The sequence below is a fragment of the Onychomys torridus genome, chromosome 1, assembly GCF_903995425.1.
Source record: "Onychomys torridus chromosome 1, mOncTor1.1, whole genome shotgun sequence".
Classification (NCBI taxonomy): Eukaryota; Metazoa; Chordata; class Mammalia; order Rodentia; family Cricetidae; genus Onychomys; species Onychomys torridus.
The window spans coordinates 72,806,534-72,821,239 of NC_050443.1; the positions used below are offsets into that span (position 1 = coordinate 72,806,534).

General features: G+C 36.5%; 1 pseudogene; it reads right to left on the reverse strand.

Annotated features, from left to right (window-relative positions):
* Nucleotides 1-1,457: 1,457 nt before the first annotated feature.
* Nucleotides 1,458-2,155, reverse strand: LOC118573915 (annotated as a pseudogene).
* Nucleotides 2,156-14,706: the final 12,551 nt, after the last annotated feature.

Below are 14,706 nucleotides of genomic sequence, written 5' to 3' on the forward strand. Positions count from 1 at the left end.
ATTTTTACAATTTTGTAAATGTATTCTGTTCCTGCTGTCAATCTTTCCTCTTCCCCACAAACCTGTCTATATGTTCATATCTATTAGTTTTATTTTGTGCCTCACTGAGATTAATGAAGACCATCTATGTGACCATGAATTTGAAGCTGTCTCTTGGAGCATAGTAGAAAGAAATATAAAAATAATACAAAATTTTGAAAATGGATTCAAACTGAAGACATGGATGCAAAGTTTTCTTGCTTTCTAAAACACATGCATTTATGTGTATACTTATTTTTTATTTACATATTTATGTGCATTTTTGTGTGGACACATGCTTGCATATGTGGGTGACTGCAGAGGACTGAATAGGTTTTCTGATCTCCTCGAGTTAGAGTTACAGGTGGCTACAAGCCACCTACCATAGGTACTTGGACAATAACTCAGGTGTCTTGTTCAGGCAGTGTGTGCTCTTAACAACTGAATCATCTCTATAGCCCAATTGTGTATTTACTTATATGTACGTACTAGTTCACATCTCTGTTCATATGTATACAAATGCATACGAACACATTTTTATATATAAACAAATACACATAATGTTTATTTGTGTACATATATTTATATGCATGCACAGTTTAAAAGTTTTAAAAAATGTTTGTTTTATCATTTGTGTGTATGTGTATGGTTGTGTGTATGTGTGTGTGGATGCCACTAGGGGCCAGAAGAGTGTATTGGATTGTCTGAAGATGGGATGATAGGCAGTTTTGTTTTTTTTGGGGGGGTTCGAGACAAGGTTTCTCTGTAGCTTTGGAGGCTGTCCTGGAACTCACTCTGTAGACCAGGCTGGCCTTGAACTCACAGAGATCTGCCTGCCTCTGCCTCCCAAGTGCTGGGATTAAAGGCTTGCACCACCACCGCCCGATGACAGGAAGTTTTGAGAAGTCTGACATGTGTGATGGAAACTGAACTCAGAGCAGCAATCTTTCCTAACTGCTGAGCCATCTCTATTATCCATATGAATACATTTCTATCATTTTTCTAACAAAGATTAAAAAACAAAGATGCTTGTACAACAGTGAGCACTTGCTGTTCACATCACTTCCACTTAGTCTTCAAGATGGCTCGGGGCCTTCACATAGACACATTGTGACATACACATCGTCCCTTCTCCACACAAAGAATAAATAAACATATAAATAAAACAATTTCTAAAAAATGTTTTTAGTCTTCATGTCAGTTTACAACCACCACACTGTACCAGGCAAGGTGAGTGACTATTGAAAACACCATCAGGTCAGGGGTATCTAAAAACACATTTGGTAGTGTATTACCTATATAAAAAACAAAGACACTGTACAGTTTTTAAAAAATCTTACACAGCTTCATATTTCAACCTTTATTCTTTAAAAGGTCTGAGTTTTGTATAGGGTGGTTAAATACTTTATAGGCAAGAGAAAAACTGCGCTAGAACCAACTTATACATCATCATCATCTTCATCCTTGTCTTCCTCTTCTTCCTCCTCGTACTCATCCTGCTCATCCTCATCCTCATCCTCTTCTTCTTTTTCTTGCTCTTTTCGGCCTTGACTAATCCTTTTCTCACTGCACTGGGATTTCCTTTAGCTCTGTAGGCAGCAATATAATTTTCGTATCTTGCCTTCTGCTCAGCAGCCTTCTTTTCACAGGGCTGCCTGTCATCTGCAGCAGTGCAGTTCCACATTGCCCCCTGCTTCTTCGCAGCATCACCAATGGGTAAGCCAGGATGCTCTCCTCTGATTTTTGGGCAATTCTCAGAACAGAACAAGGGAAGGCAGAAGGAGGCCTCTTGGGCACTTTGGGGTCCTTGAACTTCGTTTTGGTCTCCCCTTTCAGGGGATGTAGATTTTCACTTCTTTTTCACAATGAGCATTGTCAGCCTTTTCAATGTCTTCAAATTTCCCCCTTTCTTTAGCAGACACAGTTTTTCACCTCTCTATGAGTACTTCTTAGAGAACCCTGAGAGTGGACAGAAGCAACCAGGTGCTTTTCTCGCACTTTTCCCGGCAAGCTCGCACACAAAGAATGCGTGTGACGACATTTTGCTTCTTGGCTTCTTACATTCTCCTTTGCCAATGTTTAAATGATTTTCCTGAGCAAGGCAGAGTTGCCCTTGCTCTGTTTCTATGGACCTCATTGTACTACTATAAATGCTATGAGAGAGAGAGAGCCAGACTCAGCCTCAGATATAATAATTTTTAAAAATTCTAATTTTGATTATGTGTGTTTGTGTGGGTATGTGAGCTAATGTGCACAATGTGTGTACAAGTGTTCACAGTAGCCAGAGAGCATTGTATCCCCTGGAACTGGAGTTACGGGTAGTTTTGAGCCAACCTAAGCTGGTCTCAGGAACCAAACGTGCAAGATCGTTAAGTGCTCTTAATCTCTAAGCCATCTTTTCATTCCCATAATACTTTTTCTTTTTTCCTGAAAACCCATTTTCACTGTATGATACAAATGCTTCCTGATAAATGACTGATTTCAGGGTAAGGGTAGAGTAAGTACTCAGTAAGCTGGAAATCTTCTTTCTAAGATAAATAAAATGATTAAAATAAAGCTTCTACAAAGAAAAAAATACAAAACAATGGAAAGAAATTCACAGTGTAGAGAGGTAGCCCATTAATTGGTAGAAAATGCAAATCATATATTTGATAAATGATTAACATCTTAAATACAAAAAAAGCTTTAAAATGCCAAGAGTAAGAAATGAGGAAAACTAATTAAAATGAGCAAGGAACCTAAATATACATTTCTAAAAAGAAGGCATGCACATGATCAACACACACACACACACACACACACACACACACACACACACTATGTATATTCTTTCTAATCATTTAGAGATACATAAGATAGAGTTGTAGTGAGATATCATCATACTCTGGTCAGAATAGATATTATAAAAAAAGATAAAATATAATGATGGGGAGAAAAGAGAAACCTTGTGTACTTCAAGCAGGGTCGTAAATTAGCATAGCAATTATGAGGAACTAAATATCCCTGAAAAAAATAAAATTATAACTCTTTTGACCCCCAAATCCCACCTCTATGTTTTATTGAACTTGTATGAAATTATTTACAAAAGATACTTCATTATTTTGCTCATTGTCTCACTGTTCCCAATAGCTAATTCAGAGAACTGACCTGTAGGTCTATCAGCAAATGAAGGGAGAAAAAAACAAACAAACAGAGTATTTATAAACAATTGCCTCCTAGTCAACCCCAAACTTTAGGAAACTCTTTAAATCCACACAAATGGACCTGGGAAACAGGCTAAGTGAAGCAATCAAGTCATAAATCATCAATATCAACGTCATCACAATCATCATTGTTATCGTTACCATCAATCATCATTATTATAATTGTAAAATGTGTAAAGTGCAATTGTCTGAGAACTTACTACTTCTGGGGAAATGTTTTAAGGTATATTTAAGGTAATGGAACATGGTGTAATTCCTACATGTAACTTGAGAGCTGTTCTGAATTTTCCAGGAGTAATCCAAGCCAGAGTTCTATTTGAGAGATACTCAACAACAAGTTGGTAATCATAAGTTATGTTAACTATAAAAAGGATGTATCTAGCCATTGCAATTTATTGCTATATTGTCCCAGATTAGCAGATTGTTGAGTAGAATAGAAATTTAAAACAGTGGGGTCATCTTACTCTCTCTTGCTTTATGCTTTGAGGTGTAGGATATATATTGCACCAATACAGAGTTTAGATGTAGGGATTTTTCTTCTTGACAGTTAATATGTTTTCCACTGTTTTGTCTCAAATACTGAAACTCTGAAAAGGGTTTACTTTTGAGGTTACAAAGAAATAGCACAAGAAGTGAACCTTCACATTTTCATGAGTGCATCCAAAGATCAGGAATGTGTATAGCTCTGGTGTGTATAATCAAGAGGGTAGGAAGAAACAGCTGTTAGTGAAAGAAAGACTTATTGGACACCAAAAAGATAAATGAAGAACAGTTGGTTCTCCATCAGAGCCACACCTCCCATAATGCCCTTGTCTCTACTTTTCTGTGACATGAATATTCTTCTGGGTAAAGGGGGGAAGACATATTTATAGATCATGGAGACAGCTGTTGTTCTTCGAGTGGATAATTTGTCCCAGCTTCAGAAATTGTTCTCATTGGTCACCATGGGAGTGAGGCCAGATGTTTTGTGTTATAAAATTCAATGTCAAACCAATTATGGGTGTAGTGATGCATTATAACATCTTGGATGAAGAAATTGTAAATTAGACCACTTCCTCTTTGGAAATTTAAATTTCGACATTTTATCTGGTGATGATTTATGTAGGCTCTCAGTAGAAATGATCTTGATTGACAGGCAGGTAAATCCAATCTGTGCCCAGCTGGCCACATGTGGTCACATAGTTATGAATGAGGACCATCAGAACTTAAAATGTTATGAGATTTTTTTTTGTATGTTTTTGTAACTTTTCTGTGTGTTTCTTTTTTTTCTTTCTTTTTTTATTATATTTGTGTTTTGATTTTACATATCTGCCTTGGGTTCCCCTGTCCTCCCCGCTCCTGCCCCTGCTGCCACCTTCCCCCTAGCCCCTCCCCTCCATTCCCATGTCCTCCAGGGCCAAGACTCCCTTGGGGATTCATTTCAACCTGGTGGATTCAGTACAGGCAGGTCCAGCCCCCTCCTTCCAGGCTGAGAAAAGTGTCTCTGTGTAAGCCCAAGGTTCCAAACAGCCAGTTCATGCACTAAGGACAGGTCTGGGTCCCACTGCCTGGGTGCCTCCCAAACAATTCAAGCTATTCAATTGTTTCACTTATCCAGGGGGCCTGATCCAGTTGATGGAAGTAGATGCAGAGATCCTCGGCCAGGCCCCAGGTGGAGCTCCAGGAGTCCAATTGTGGAGAAAGAGGAGGGACTATAAAAGTGTGAATTGTTGAGACCAAGATTGGAAAAGCACAGGGACAAATAGCCAAACTAATGGAAACACATGAATTATAAATCAAAAGCTGTGGAGCCCCCAACTGGATCAGGCCTTCTGTGTGTTTCTTAAGCATAAACTTTGTACTCAACCACATGTTAAAACCTTGGATATGCTTGGTTTTAGAAGTAGGTATATGATGTTTGCAAATAATATATTCCTATGTTTGGTGTAGTATAACTAGGTCACATCTACATAATCATATCTATCATGAGTTGGCATCATTTGTATTCTAGCTGGCTACTTGCAGGATCTATCACCTAGATACAATGGGATGAAGATAATGTTGGAAAATTTAAAAACCATGATATTTCTAAACCTTGTAATGTGTTTTTTTTATTGTAATATTAATGTTTTTGGAGTGAACCTAGCAATTTATTCCACTTTGTGGACATATCTGAGGAAGCATCATTAGAGTCTTGCCCTCCCATTTCCATGATAATTAAGAGTCTCTTAATGAGTCTAAACTTCTGTATAATCTCTTTATTGGAAGACTAATCTTTGTAACAACGATGATAGTCTGAGGGGCCATTGTGCTCAATGGAGGGACATTTACAGTAATATGAGGCATGCAGGGGCTTTGGGTTTGTCACTGAAGCCACAATGAAGGATACCATAGATGTTAGGTCACAAACCCTGTACAGAAGATTTGTGTACTCAAAGAGCTATGTAGAAAAGATTCTACAAAGAGAAGATTCTCAAAGACCAGGTTCTCTCTGTAGTGTGAAAAACAACTTTGGTGATGGCATTAAAGAAGACAGTGAATAGCACCATTAAAGAGATAATCTTGGGAGTCTTGTGAAAATTAAAGAGAAATGGAATCATGGTGGCACAAGCAGTGGAGAAGAGAGAGGTTTTGTGATCCCTTATGACTACGACTTCTTTAATATGATTGTTAGTCAGAAATACTATTGATTGACCACAACTATGAACCTGGGAATATCCTATCACAGCAGGAGTTGTCTGGCATTTCCTCCTGACAAAAACATTGAAGAGGATCTGGAAACTTTAGCAGTGGTTATGAAAGTGTTTTGGTGACAATGCTGATTTTTAAAAATTATTTATTTTATTTTTGAGATTGTAATATTTTTACATTATTCTACACTTTTCCTTTCCTCCCTCCAGGACCTCTCATATAATCTTCCTTGCTGTTTTTCAAATGTATGGTCTCTTCCTCCATTAATTTTTTACATACATATGTGCATATATATGTGTGTTTATGCATATATATTCCTAAATATAGGAATATACCTAGCTAAGTCTATATAATGTTACCTGTATGTATCTGTATGTTCCTAACTATATGGTCTCATTTATTAGGCTTTTCTGTTATACTTTGTTATCTCTCAAAGATTGAAGGTAAGTCCCTTTTGCTGAACAGACTGTGTACTTTAACTGCAGGACCCAGAAGATTCTAGCTTGATGTGACATGAAAGTTTCCTCTCTGATGACTAGCTTCCATAGTACCAGAAGGGGCTATGGAGATTTCCAAAGGAGTTTCCAGTAGTCCCATCTGGCTGGGATGCTATTAACCACATCAATAACCAGCATGGCAGAATAGGCCTAAAGGTGCAATAGTGGCAATCATATCTCACTGACCTCTGCATCTTACAGTCCTTGTGCCCCATCTTTCACTGGGGAAAGCATGTAATAAAGATATCCCATTTATTCACTGAATTATCCACATCATTTCTTCTCTGTGCTTTGACAAGTTGTGAGTTCCTGTGTTAACCCTCATCTACAAAAGAAAGAAAGAAAGAAATCTCTTTTCTTAGAGAGTTGCACTATTCTATGAGTAGAAATATACTTATTTAGATGATGTTTTTTGACAGTATGTTCATTTAGTAAAATAATAAAAGTAGATTCAGCCTTGGGGTCTATGAGTTCTTCAACCAGGTTCTTGACCAGGTTTACAAGATCAGGCATATGTTTCCTTCTGTGTATCAGGCTCCAAATTCAATCAGACAGTTGTTAGTTACAACAACAAGTTGTTGGTTATTAATATTCATACCATTATTGTACCCATAAATATATTTTGCTATACCGGTCATTGTTGACGTTCTAAGGATTCGAAGGTAGGTAAGACTGCTGATGACTTTTTATGCTGAAGGATGTAACCAACACCCAGAAAAGCTATGCCTCATGTTGTCACTCATAGGTGGATCTTAATGTTAAATTTCTTGATTTTCTTCTTTTATTTGGTGTACCTATAGATACCAGAAAACTAGAAAGTGTCTATTGGTGAGGAGTAAAAAGAAAAAAATTAATAGAATGGAATAGTAGAGCACAGATTATATAAAGGAGAAAGATGGAAGTTCAAATGGAGAGGATGAGATTAGGGGAAAGATCACTAACACAAAGGTTGTTTTAAAAAGCCATTTGAAAGCTAATTATTTCATAAGCGTTACACACACACACACACACACACACACACACACAGACACACACAGAGAGAGAGAGAGAGAGAGAGAGAGATATCTATTAAACTCAACAACTGAACCCATTAGATTTTATTGATTTGCTTTGTCATTGATTTACATTTTTGTCATATCCCAGTGTTTTATTGAATGCCAAACACAACTGCAATGAACTATAGTCACTCAAGATACTATCAATCTGAATTGTTTCTATTTTTAAATTTCTCCTTTCTATTCTTTTTAAAAGATTGATCTTTTCTGCATTAAGTGAATAAGTGAATAATTTGTTGTGATATATTTATTACTATCATGTTTTCACTTTTTAGCTTGACCTCTTGTGATTTACTCATGAATGTATATATAATAATAAGCCTAATTCTTTAGTAGCGAATGCACTTCAAACACAACAAAATTTTAAGGCAAAGATTTTACACATTTTTTCAAAATGATTCCTGAAAGCTGGATAATCCATTGAAAGTTGCTTCCCTATCTCAGGTGTTCCTTGAATTTCACTTTCCAGTGCTCCTTTGGGGATGCTGAGGTCTACTTTGCTTCCCAGTTAACTAACTAAACCAGTTAACTAAACAAGTGATTTCAGCCCTTTTCTAAGATTTTTATTTCCTGGATCTCTGTTAAATTCTGCCTGGTCCACTGTTTGTTTTAAAAAAAAATGAAAATGTGTTTGTTCCCTACTAAATTAACCAGCTTTAATTGGCAAAATAATAGACTTTTGTAATTTCTTTCTGTCCATATTAACTGTGTTCCCATCAGCAGCGAAGTGCCTGGGATTTTTGTCTAGACTCATGCATTAGGATGCATTCACATTTCCTGGCTACAGTGAGAGTTCAAGAGTTATTAGTAGAGGACAGCAGGAGGGGCAGGAAGAACTCCAGACAGAAGCTAAAACAGACTTCCACTTATATAAAACGTAGCTTATCAAGGAAAACATGCTTTTCAATTTTTTCCTGCTGTTAGCTAATTTTTGATTTCCTGTTAAATTTATAAATTGACTCATGATATAATATTGCAAAACAAGTCATCAAAGTTACAAACTTCAGAAGAAATGTTGCCTGTCTGCTCTATCTTAACCATCTCAGGTCTAATTTTTAGTCTCATCTCTCTGTGTCTTCTACTACTGCCTCTGTCTACATGCTTACAATTGCTGATTGATTGTGGAACTCTTTCTCCTCGCCTTACATTACCACAATGGCTTTCCAGTTCATCTTCATACTTCTCCTTCCTTAATCATCATTACCTGAGAACTAAGGGCCCAATTTCTCTGCATAACCTTTACCAGTCGCCCAGTTTGACCAAACAGTTTTGAATTGCTGTCCATCATTTCATGCTACACTGGCACATTCCCCTGTCAGACTGCTAGTTCCTCTTCAACTGAGGCAATTCTACTCTCATCTACTATTTCAACGACAGGGACAGCAGTGAAGGGTCACTGTTTTTCTGGGCACAATGCATGTCAAATATATACCTGTACTTTTCAAATTTTTTTTTCATTTTACTTGAATTTTCTGTTTTTTATATTTTGTGATTTGACAGTGGCACCCTGTGCCCCACTTACCTGCAAAAATCTTACTGTAGCTATTTCTGAACAGCATGTGGTATAGGTACTTACACACACTCTTTTGTCAATGAACATGCATAAGGTTTAAGAAAAATGGACAGTTACATTGTCTTCAGTACTTAAAGAGAAAACAAGTGGTTTTGTGTATTGCAAAGTAGCTATTATTATTTCTTCAAGGAAGAAATAAATTAATCAGACATTCTCCTCACTTTATTAGTAATGCCTTACTATATCAAATGAATGTCCCTTAACACTAGTCTCTAAAACTCATATAGTCACTCATAAATATTTTCTGTTATAGGCCATGCTGGCTTTCAAAAAATTAATTATAACCCATGGGAATATATATATATATATATATATATATATATATATATATATATATATACACATGTATAAATGAATTTATTTAGTCATTTTGTAATTATTTTCAAGAACTACAAATCTGCTTAATAAAGGTCTGTACTTTTATGTTTTGAAAGAAGCATTTGATAGAGGAAGTATTTTTATTGCATAAATATTAATTATTTAATTAATGTATTACTGTTCTAGAAGTGTCCAACTACACATCTTAATACAAGATTTAATATGATTACATGTCCTGTTTTAAATCATGGGGAATTGGCTGGCATTTAGAACAGTTTTGAAAATAGTTTACAGAGATTGGTCCCAATCGCACTAAGCATGCCATCCTAACCACATTTATTATAGGAACTAGTACCCTTCTGAGAAGATGGTGTTGAATCAAATTTATTAATTCAATAAAAATATTCATTTCCAGTAAGATGTCTTGATTTATAAATATAAAATGATGTAATCAATCTTCTTATGTGTCATTTCTTAGACAGACATCTCTGAAGAACATAAAATTTTGTTTTAATTTGTTTCCACTTTATCATTAGTTTTCAAATTGAGCCTTTTTCTAGTTGCAAACCACTGCCAAGATCAATGAAGAAATTTTACTCAGAAATCATAGCAAAGATCAGGGGATAAACATAGGATTTACAACTTACCATACTTCTTAACTAAACATGATGAATTATCACAAATAACTATAAGTATGGAAGTATACTAGGCCCCATCATTAGTCATCTCTGGCTTTAAAGATGTACTTTGAGATTAATCTTGTTATGGAGACAAACTTAGCAGAGTCAGCTTCCTCTTCTTTTTTTTTTTTTTTCTGTTCCACAACCTCCTATTCTTTTTTTCTTACCAAGATATTTACTATTTATTTTCCATACCAACCATAGATCTCCTTCTTCTCTCCCTCCTGTCCCCCAGGTTTCCCCCCTCACCCATCTTCCATTCCAGTCTCCTCCATTGGGACCTCCCATTGGGAGTCAGCAGAGCCTGGTACATTCAGTTGAGGCAGGTTCAAGCCCCTCCTTCTGTGCCAGTGTTGTGTAAGGTGTCCCACTATAGGTAATGGGCTCCACAAAGTTTGCACATACTCCAGGATGAATCCTGATTCCACTGCCAGGGGATGACTTAAGCAGGTCAATCTATACAACTGTCTCGCCTATGCAGAGGGCCTAGTCCACTCCCATGGAGGCTTCACAGCTATTGGTGCATAGGTGATGAGTTCCCACTAGTTTGGTTTGGTTGTCTCTGTAGGTTTTCCCCTTATGTCCAAGTGAATCAAAGACCTCAACATAAATCCAGTTACATCGACCTTGATAGAAGAGAAGTAGTATTGAACGTGTTGGCACAGGAGACCACTTCCTAAATATAACATCAGTAGCACAGACACTGAGAACAACAATTAATAAGTGGAACCTCATGAAACTGAGAAGCTTTTGTAAGGCAAAAGACACATGGTCAATAAGACAAAGTGACAGCCTACAGAATGGGAAAAGATCTTCACCAACCCCACCCTGACAGAGGATTGATCTCTGAAACACCTTAAGAACTCAAGAAACTAGACATTAAATACCTAACAATCCAATTAAAAAATGGAGTACAGATCTAAACAGAGAATTCTCAACAGGAAAATCTCAATGGCTGAAAGACATTTAAGAAAATGCTCAACATCCTTAATCATCAGGGAAATGCAAATAGAAATGACTCTGAGATGCCATTTTACACCTCTTATAATGGGTATGATCAAAAACACTGATGTCAGCTTATGTTGGAGAGGATGTGAAGCAAGGGGAATACTCCTCCACTGTTGGTTGGAGTGCAAACCTATACAGCCACTATGAAAATCAGTATGGCGGTTTCTCAGTAAATTGGGAGTCAATCTACCACAAGACCCAGCTATACCACTCTTGGGAATACACCTAAGGAATGCTCAATCATACCACAAGGCTATGTGCTCAACTATGTGCATATCAGCATTATTTGTAATAGCAAGAACCTGGAAACAACCTAGATGCCCCTCAACCAAAGAATGGATAAAGAAAATGTAGCACATATACACAATGGAGTACTACTCAGCAGTGAAAAACAATGATATCATGAAATCATGAAATGTGCATAAAAATGGATGGACTCAACTAAAAAGTATCATCCTGAGTGAGGTAGCCCAAACTTGGACAAACATGGTATGTACTCACTCATAAGTGGATGTTAGAAGTAAAGCAAACAATAACCAGACTACAACTCACAGCTCCAGAGAAGCTACCTAACAATGAGAACCCTAAAAGGGATGCATGGATTACCCAGGGAAGAGGAAATAGATACAGAGACAGCTTCTTTATTGACATTTTTGAAAATTATATTACTATTTGAGGAAAATTATTATTGAGTACTTCTTGACTGAATGCACCTATGAACATTTTTTAATGTTCTTTCTCTAAAGAACTCATGGATATCTATTTCCTGGAACAACCCCTAATGTTACTCTTTCCAAGGATAATTTCCTATTAATTTAGCTATACTTTAGATGTAGTCTTAGTAAAGTGCAGAGGTGTTCTAAGGCTCATTTGTAGTGTGTACTAAAATGTTTATTATAAACCTACAGTATAGAAGCATTTCTACAGACAAAGACATATGGTAATAAATAGAAATAGACAAATTTTCTAACCTATGCTTGCCTGTGTACCTTTTCAATCACTTCTCTCCTCAAGTCCTTTCTTTTCTTTTTAAGATCTTATGCACACATTAGGTAATATTAAGTTTTTTAAAATCATTATTCCTGATAATATTCCTTGAAGATCTTTGTCCTAACGTCTTATGACAATCCCACCTTTCTTTCAATTAGTGATATTCTTACAACATATCTGTCTTTGTGTCTTTTGTTATTTGAAATTTCTATTTAAAGTGGATTTCTAATAGACAAGTAGTTTCCTTTTTATCCCATTCTCCAAATCTCAGTTTTTGAAATTGGTATGCCTTATACTACTCACTTTAAAACTAGTTATATATGAACCCACATATGCCATCTTTGAGATGTGTTGTATTCATTGTGGTTGTTTTTTTTTGTTTTGTTTTTTGACTGTTTGTTGAAGTAGGACCTCAAGGTGGTTAACTCATGAATGTGAGCAATCCAATTCCAAAGGAGAACTTGGAGAACTCTTTCACTCATTGGTTATGTAAGGACACAGGAAGGAGAAGGCTGTTTATTAACTCAGAAAAGGATGTTCTCTAGATGGGAGATTTTCTGCTTAGGAATCTACCATCCAGCCTTGAAGAATGTTAGAAGCAAATGCATCTTAAAGCTCTCTATACTTGGTATTATAACATCCCAATAATACAATCAACATACATAGTGATCTTAACGTTCTATATGTTATAGGTCTTCATATTGTAATATACTATGATTAAACTCTAGGCTTTATGTGTTGTAGGGTGTTTGGGATAGACAGAACATACTGTAAGATTCTTCCTGACTCTTTAGACCTATAACTAGAGATCTTGGCTTTAATGTTTATTTCCTTCCTTCAGTGGAACATACTTCTTTCTGCCTCTTCCCTTACCATCCCCTCTTCTGGTTTGCAATTTTCCTATTGCTTTGAATCTATGTCTGTTCTTATTTCATTTTACACATATATAATACAAGAGGGTGATAAGGTCTAAGTGGGAGGTGATTCCCTTTCCTGAGTTTGGGAAACTGTCTAGATAATATTTCTGTAAGGTCTTTCCCATTGAAGACCATGACTTTGTGTGGACAAAGTTCTGGGTGTTTTTCACAATGGGTGATCCTATTTCCCTGTCAGTTTGTGGCTCTTTAGTAAGCCGATCTCAGGAGCTGTATCTTTCTCAGTTCATCTTTTCCAGCTTTAACATGGTGGTTGCCTAAATAATTTAGTACCAAGATTACAGTTGTATTTTTATTATTGAAACAATGTCATTATCTCTTAGCAATAATTCAGTGACATAACCTGGACATTGCTAATAAGAATAACTCAGCAAATGCTAATTATAAATGCATTTACCATCTCATAAAAGCTCAGAAATCGTATTTGACTGGTTAAGGGTTACATTCAAAATGGTCTTTGTAGTTAGAGTTTTCCTGCCTGGCCCAGTCAGGACAAATCTCTCTTACCCGCCAGTCCCACAGTCACTCAGACCCAACCAAGAAAGCACACAGAAACTTATATTGTTTAGAAACTGTATGGCTGTGGCAGGCTTCTTGTTATCTACTTCTTCTATCTTAAATTAACCCATTTCTGTTAGTCTATACTTTGCCACATGGCTTGTGGCTTACCAGTGTCTTTACACGTTGCTTCTCATGGTGGCAGCTGGTGGTGTCTCTCTCCAGCCTTCTACTTCCCAGAATTCTCTTCTCTCTTGCCCTGCCTATATTTGCTGCCTGGCCACTGGCCAATCAGAACTTTATTTACACAGAGCGATATCCACAGCAGGTCTTTGGTAAACCAGCTCCCAACTTAGATAATTCTAAAGGACCCTGAGCTAAATAAATGAGATTTGTTACTATTAAAGTTCTTATAAAAATCATTGCATTGCATATCTACCTTAACCTTGCAGAGATTTTATTTAAATGATTTCAAGAGAATAGATCTCTTTGGATAATACTTTGTTTACAAGTAAAAGTGCAGGGAATATATATGGAATGAAAAGAAGGAGATGGATGTCAAACATGTTTTGAAACAACTGATGAAATTAATTTCAAATAACTGATTTTGTATCTATCCAGCTGATAATTCTAATTGTAGTACAATCTCTACTGAATTTTCTTCTAATTGAGTAAAACCATGTATAAGTACACACATAATTTATAATTTCTGTGTGTGGCATTTGGCTTTATTTCCTTGCTATCTTTATGGTCTTAGTTCTCTAACTTATAAAATGATTTTCCAGAACTTGTGCAGGAGTCAGGTAGCAGAACCTTGATTGTATGCAAACCTCTGCCATCCTATAGTCAAACAGGCCTTCTATGAATCCTGCAAATCTGACTTGCTGAGCCCTGCTGACTAAACTAGAGGGATGTTATCTGTGCTGAGGGTAATAAAACTGCTATTAGTCCTCCAAGATAGGAATGAAATATGTGAGCTGGCAAGAGTCTCAGAGATTGTGCTATCTTAACTCTGCATTTTACAGATAAGGAAGCAAATTCACAGAGTCTTAGTAACTAGATGAACAAACAAATGAGAGCTAAAGATGCAACCAGATCCTCAAAATAAATCACTGGATGCTTAATGCATGCCATGTTTTGCACTAGGCACACAGTTTCTGAGCTGAATAAAAAAAATCACTTTTCCCCTTGACTCTCAAGTGTCAGTGATCAGGGAGTGAATCATGGCAGCATATGGGATTCTGGAAAAGCTATGGATCTT